Source organism: Lolium perenne, chromosome 4 (assembly GCF_019359855.2).
Source record: "Lolium perenne isolate Kyuss_39 chromosome 4, Kyuss_2.0, whole genome shotgun sequence".
NCBI lineage: Eukaryota > Viridiplantae > Streptophyta > Magnoliopsida > Poales > Poaceae > Lolium > Lolium perenne.
In genome coordinates, this window is record NC_067247.2 from 338,425,645 (window position 1) to 338,432,188 (window position 6,544).

Genomic DNA, 6,544 nt, shown 5'->3' on the forward strand with positions numbered 1-6,544 from the left:
ATTGAAAGTAAATATCATATATAAAGTTTCACGGACATAGCTATATATATAGTACTACTTACAGGGTAATCTCTAAATGTAAGCTCCGGTTTCCATTCACCCGGAACAGTATTGATGAACCGTTCCAAGCCCTGCTCAGCAAAAAATAATGAGTAAATGAGTAATTGATTAGTTGATGATATCTTCGAATTAGAGCAGATGAAGATGCCAATACGAAATTGATTGAAACTACCTCTGGAGGATGGCAGCCATGTCCGCCCATTCCGCATATTCTTTACGTTTCGAGTCCATGACGTTTACGACTCCAAGGTGAAGATCAATGATTAGGAGAATAAAGTGGAAACTGCACAAGCATAGCTCAATGATTACGAGAATAAAGTGGAAGGTGCACAAGCATAATGTATGTTATATATAACACTCACTTGAAGTTGTAGGGAAAGAATATATCCTCTTTGTCTGCTTGCTTCTCTAAAAACATTACGATGTTGTCCTCTGTGTCCTTGGGGTACCGTCGAACCGTAACTTCATGAACTGTGTTTGGGTCTATGAACCCCAGCGGTAGGAGCTTGCCTCTTTTGTATTCCAGCTTCTTCATTCTGCATAATTAAATGTATAGCGTACACAAAGAATATAATGAGGATAATTGTTAGTGCAAATGAATGAGCTACAAACTTAATTACACAAATAAATCACTTACAGGCAGTAGCAACTGATGACAGCTTTGTCGAGGGCGTCTTGATTGAATAACTGAAACAGTTCTTCTAACTCAAGGTTTATCTCGTCTTCCCCCCGGAAGTAATGCTCATCTCTAAGATACACCGTGATGTAGCTTTCACATCTTCGACAGGCTTTCAGGTACCAGTCATGCAACCTTCGCATCTGAGTCCCTAGACGCGCGAGCTCGCCAGGTTTGACGAGATCAGATCCGTATCTATACTTGTTTACCACTTGAGCCGTTGGATAGTAATCTTCGTACTCAACTGATGCTCCCTGAGCTCTAGCCGCCCGTTCGATCATCGATGCCGTCTCTGGATCATGATATGGCTCCACGATGAAGTGGGGTGCGGCCTGAATGTCTGCTCGTCCAAGTTGGGCGACTTTTTGCTTCTTTGCTCGCTCTAGAGGACTGTCCAAGAGAGCGGTCATAATCAGCTCTCAGCTCAGGTCTCTTCATTCTCGTCTCGGCAAAGTGCTTCACTGTCTGCGGTGGAATAAACATCTTCTTCGGCGCAAGAAACGCCTTTTGCTCTTCAGTCTGCTCATGTGGTAACAACTCTGGAGTCTGTGCCCTCATTGGAGTTGATGATCTCTTCGGAGCTGTAGGAGGTGCCGCGGACCGCTTCCTCTTTTGCTTAGGTGGAAGCGGCAGAGTCTCCTGACGAGGAGGAGGAGGCGGCGGAGTATTTTCACGCGGAGGAGACTGGTCATGGATAGGGGAATCATCATCGCGCAGAGGAGAATCATCACGCGGAGGAGACTGCACAGGTGGCGGAGGAGGCGGAGGTGGCCTGCTTGTTGGCTTCTCACCTGGAAACACAATGTTCTCCTTCCGCCATTGCACGGTGGTTCTACGGGCTTCTCCCAGTTCTTTGATTTCCCCATCTTCACCTGCAGGGTGCTCAAGCACCAACCCCTCATACTCTCTCAACACTTCATCCACCATCACAACAGCAAAGTCGTCTTGGACCGGACGGCAATGGTAAGACCTTGTAGGTAAGAGGATGCCGACCGCCGCCTTGAAGGATAGGTTGAAAACTTTAACATGCAGCTCACAAGGACGGCTCTCAGTGAGATCATCCACGGGGGGGTAGCGAGGAGGCTCGACCACCTGGTCATCATCATCATCATTATCCACCTGCTGAGAGGAAGCCACGCTGCTTTTCCGGTGTGGTTGAGATTGCAGCGGGGCGAGGGCATTGAGCAGTGCAGGATCTACAGCCTGCCCCCGAGCCATCTGAGATGTAAGTACTTGGGTTACCATGGTTAATTGGGCTTGCATGGTGCTCATACCCTCCTCTAAGTTAGCCAGGCGGTCTGTTTCCCTTGCCTTCCTCCTCTCATAGCTTTTATCAGGAAATCTCTTCCTTTCCGCAGGAAAGCCATACTTCCACGGAACGGAGCCTGATGTGCCTCGTGTTCGTCCGCCGTGTTCTTTGTTCCCAAGGGCGCGTGTCAGCTCATCGTTCTCTCTTTCGGGCTGGAACAACCCCGCCTCCATGTTCCTATGTGCTTTTTCCAGGGCATCAATGGGAACCTTCAGATGAGCTTTCTTATAGATGCACTTCCCTGTTTCTGGATCCAATGTTCCCCCAATCCCGTAGAACCACTCCTTGCACCGTTCGATCCAACCGTGTGTCCCTAATCTGATCCCTTTACTGGTCAGTTCCGCCTCAGCTGCCTGCCACTTAGGATGGTTAGCCATGTATCCACCTGGACCCAGAATTTGGTGATATAGCTTCAACGCAGCATTTGCCTTATTTATTTCCGACCTTCTCAAAAATTCTTCTGACTCCGTGTTGTACTTCACGAATTCGTCCCAGTGATTTTTTACCTTCTCACTGTCCGGAGTCTTCTTTAACTTGATAAGGCGGCGCAATCTTTTCTTGTGGCTCTTGAATAGTTCGGCCATCTTCTTCTTGCCAAACTCGCGGAGGGCCTGCTCCATCTTGGCCTTTTCAGCGTCACCCCCCTCTTCGGGTACTATGTTGAAATGTGACATGAGCTTGTTCATAATGCTGTTTTTGGCTACATCATCGATATAAAGACCTTGAGCTTCTTCCTCTGCAGACAGCACTAGTCCCTTCGGCTTGTGCCATTCTCGAACGGTGATCGGGACGTGGTCCCTAACAAGCACTCCGCATTGAGCTATAAATGACTTTGCACCTTTCTCTGGAGCAATCGGTTTACCATCCTTCTCGATGTGGGTGATGTCGTGCCTAACACCGTCATCCAACTTTTTGGCCGGGCCTCGCTTCCTCGACTTTACAGAAGAAGTGCTCGATCCGGAGGGCTAAAAAAGAAATAGTTCATAGTCAGTACAATTTCATTAGTTAATGCATCTAGTCGATCAACAGTGGCTTAATTAATTTATATACCTCGGTGATAACTACAGTTCGGGAGCCATTATGATGATCTTGTTCCTCACCGGCGCCACTAGGATCTTCTTCCTCAATATCCTCCGCTCCCTCACCGGAGTCATTCAAATAAGTTGCGGTGACATCGTCACCACCATCATCTGGAATAACGTCGTCGTCGCGATCATCCAGAGTACCGTTTGCTATGAGTTCCTCCATGAAATTTTCTTGAATTTCATCTCTGTCCATGCTTTCTACAACGACCTGCAAGCTATACATAGGAACCATCATATGATCAAATTAAGGATAATGCGAAACTGAAAATGGAGTTACATATGTGTAGTTCTTAACTAAGGATCGATAATATAGTGCTGAAAGCAGATACTGCAGTTACATGCATACATAGATCGGGTTCATGTTTATTTAACCCTAATACATATCAATCACTACTACAACCACTCAACCGCGCAGACCGGGTCCTAGAGGGCGCCGACCGGGTCCTGAGCCGCGCTGGGTGTGCCCCCAAAGCCACGGAACAACAACGGGAGCATAGCTAACATGAGATCCCCGCATAACGCTCCATCCGGTCCTATACATGTTGTCTAACGCGTACATGTAACGGCGAACGTGCTGGTCCTCCGCTTCAATGCGCTGAGCTACCTCCTCCGGCGGGGCCGGCTCCCTCTGAAACGACCGTGGCCCATAAGACCTCCACCAAAGAATATCCGGGTCGACAACGGGACCCGGATTCCGCACCAAGGTGCGCGACCCGGAAGCTAAGACCTCCCAGTGCCACCCCGGCGGAGCCCAGTCCCGGACCTCCCCCATCTGCTCCATCTCCTCTAGAAGAGTCAGACCACGGCGCGGCGGCTGTCGCGGCATCGTAGCTACGAAAACAAATCATATATATATGTACCAACGTTAACATAAATTAAAAAATAAATTCACTACTTAGTCGGCGCCGGCACTACCGTTTGGGGGGCGCCGGCACTACATACTTTATTTTGGGCCGGGGGCGCGGTGGCACTACATACTTACTAACTAACACTAACACTAACTAACTAATTTTTCACTAACACTAACTCTAACACTAACTTTTTCACTAACACTAACACTAACTTTTTCACTAACACTAACACTAACAAACTAACTAATTTTCTAACACTAACACTAACACTAACAAACTAACACTAACACTAACACTAACAAACTAACTAATTTTCTATCTAACACTAACTTTTTCACTAACACTAACACTAACAAACTAACTAATTTTTTATCTAACACTAACACTAATTTTTTATCTAACACTAACACTAACAAACTAATAAATTTTTGTAACTAATTTAAATCAAATTATGTACTAATTATGTACTAATTTACAAATTATGTACTAATTTTTGTAACTAGTTTTGTAACTATTTTTGTACTAAACTAATTAATCTAACATATATAAAAACAAAAATCTAAAAATCTAAAAAGTTAAAAAAAAAATGGTGGCCGGGGCTCACCTTGGCGCCCTTGGCCGAGAGGAAAGCGCGCGCGGCGGCGGCACGGCGGACGGCGACGGCGGCACGGTGGACGGCGATGCGCGGCGGACGGCGGCGGGCGACGGCGGCGGCGGACGGCGCGCGGACAGCAGCCGGGCGCGCGGGCGTGGCGGTGGGCGGCGGCGCGGTGGGCGGACGGCGGACGGCGGGGACGGCGGGCGGCGACGGCGCAGCGGGCGGCGGCGCGGTGGGCGGCGGCGCGGTGGGCGGCAGTCGCGGGCGGGGCAGCCTGGCGGCGTCGTTCCCGTCGTCTCCGCGCGATTGATCTCCGCGCGGAGACGAAGTGTCAGTTATATACTGCACCCCCCCTTTGGACCCGGTTTGTATTACAAACCGGGTCCAAAGGCCCCCCTTTGGACCCGGTTTGTAATACAAACCGGGACTAAAGGCCATTTTTGCTGCGTTTTCGCTGCGCGCGCAAAAAAGGCCTTTAGTACCGGTTTGTAATACAAACCGGGTCCAAAGGCCACATTTTATAAATAATTTCATTCCCGCCTTATTTCAAATGAAAAAAAGCCACCGCACTGCCACACGTGTCCACCGCCGCCACCGCCGTGTAGTGGCCACTGTCGCCACCGCCACCGCCTGGCCACCACCGTCACCGCCATGTACGGGCCACCGCCGTGTACTGCCCACCACCGCCACCGCCACACGTGTCCCTTCCCCGTGCCACATGTCGCCGCCGCTTCCACGTGCCTCGCCCCGCCGTCACCGCCATGTACGGGCCACCGCCGTGTACTGCCCACCACCGCCACCGCCATGTACTGGCCACCACCGCCACCGCCACACGTGTCCCTTCCCCGTGCCACGTGTCGCCGCCGCTTCCACGTGCCTCGCCCCGCCGTCACCGCCATGTACGGGCCACCGCCGTGTACTGCCCACCACCGCCACCGCCGTGTACTGGCCACCGTCGGCACCGCCGTGTACTGCCCACCACCGCCACCGCCACCGCCTGGCCACCACCGTCACCGCCATGTACGGGCCACCGCCGTGTACTGCCCACCACCGCCACCGCCACACGTGTCCCTTCCCCGTGCCACATGTCGCCGCCGCTTCCACGTGCCTCGCCCCGCCGCCACCGCCGTGCGACATGTAGATCCCGCTTCCACGTGCCACGCCCCGCCGCTTCCCCGCGCCACCTGTCGCCGCCGCTTCCACGTGCCACGCCCCGCCGCTTCCCCGCGCCACCTGTCGCCAAACTTGCCGCGTCGCTGTGCTATAAAGCGCCGCGTGCGCGCGGAACCACACGTCGCCGTCGCTTCCGTTCATTCGTCGCCGGGATGCCGCCGCGCCGTCGCGGCTCGTCCAGTTTCCGTGGCGTCCGAGCGCGGCCGAACGGTAGGTTCTACGCCGAGATGCGTGTCGGTGGCTTCCGGCTCACCCTCGGCACGTACAACACCCCGGAGCTGGCGGCGCGCGCTTACGACGCGGCCGCATGGCGATTTCGGCGGCCACGGTGCGACATGAACTTCCCAGACGTCGAATCGCTAGAGGAGGCGGAGTTCCTCGCGCCGACGCCGTGCCTCGTCGACGACGAGGACCGTCGCCGCCACCGCCAGGTGCAGCGCCGGATCGCAATCGCCGAGCACGACGAGGAGTTGATGCGCCAGTGGAGGGCGCAGTTCCCCAACGACGTCGACAACACCGCCGCGTTCTTCGCTGACCTCCGGGCACAACGCAGGTCCAACAGGTGCCATCGTCGGGCTTCGCCGTGTTCGAGCTCGATAACCCGAATACAACTTGGGCCGACAACGACCCTCGGTGGGACGACATTTGGACCGAGACAACCTCCGACGACGAGTAGATCGACTAGACTAGTTGTTTATCTATTTTATTGTGTTTTCAATAAAGTCGTTGTGGCAGACGCTGATGATGAGAAAAGTTTCCCGCCAGATTACATGTGGAATTAAAGTACAGAAC

At 52.5% G+C, this 6,544-nt stretch overlaps 1 long non-coding RNA gene across 1 annotated transcript; it reads right to left on the reverse strand.

The window, feature by feature from the left end:
• Nucleotides 1–231: 231 nt before the first annotated feature.
• Nucleotides 232–1,013, reverse strand: LOC139839329 (uncharacterized). The gene is made up of 3 exons (XR_011756913.1): nucleotides 698–1,013; nucleotides 423–596; nucleotides 232–343 (listed from the first exon to the last, which is right to left on the reverse strand). It is a non-coding gene; the product is annotated as an uncharacterized lncRNA (long non-coding RNA).
• Nucleotides 1,014–6,544: the final 5,531 nt, after the last annotated feature.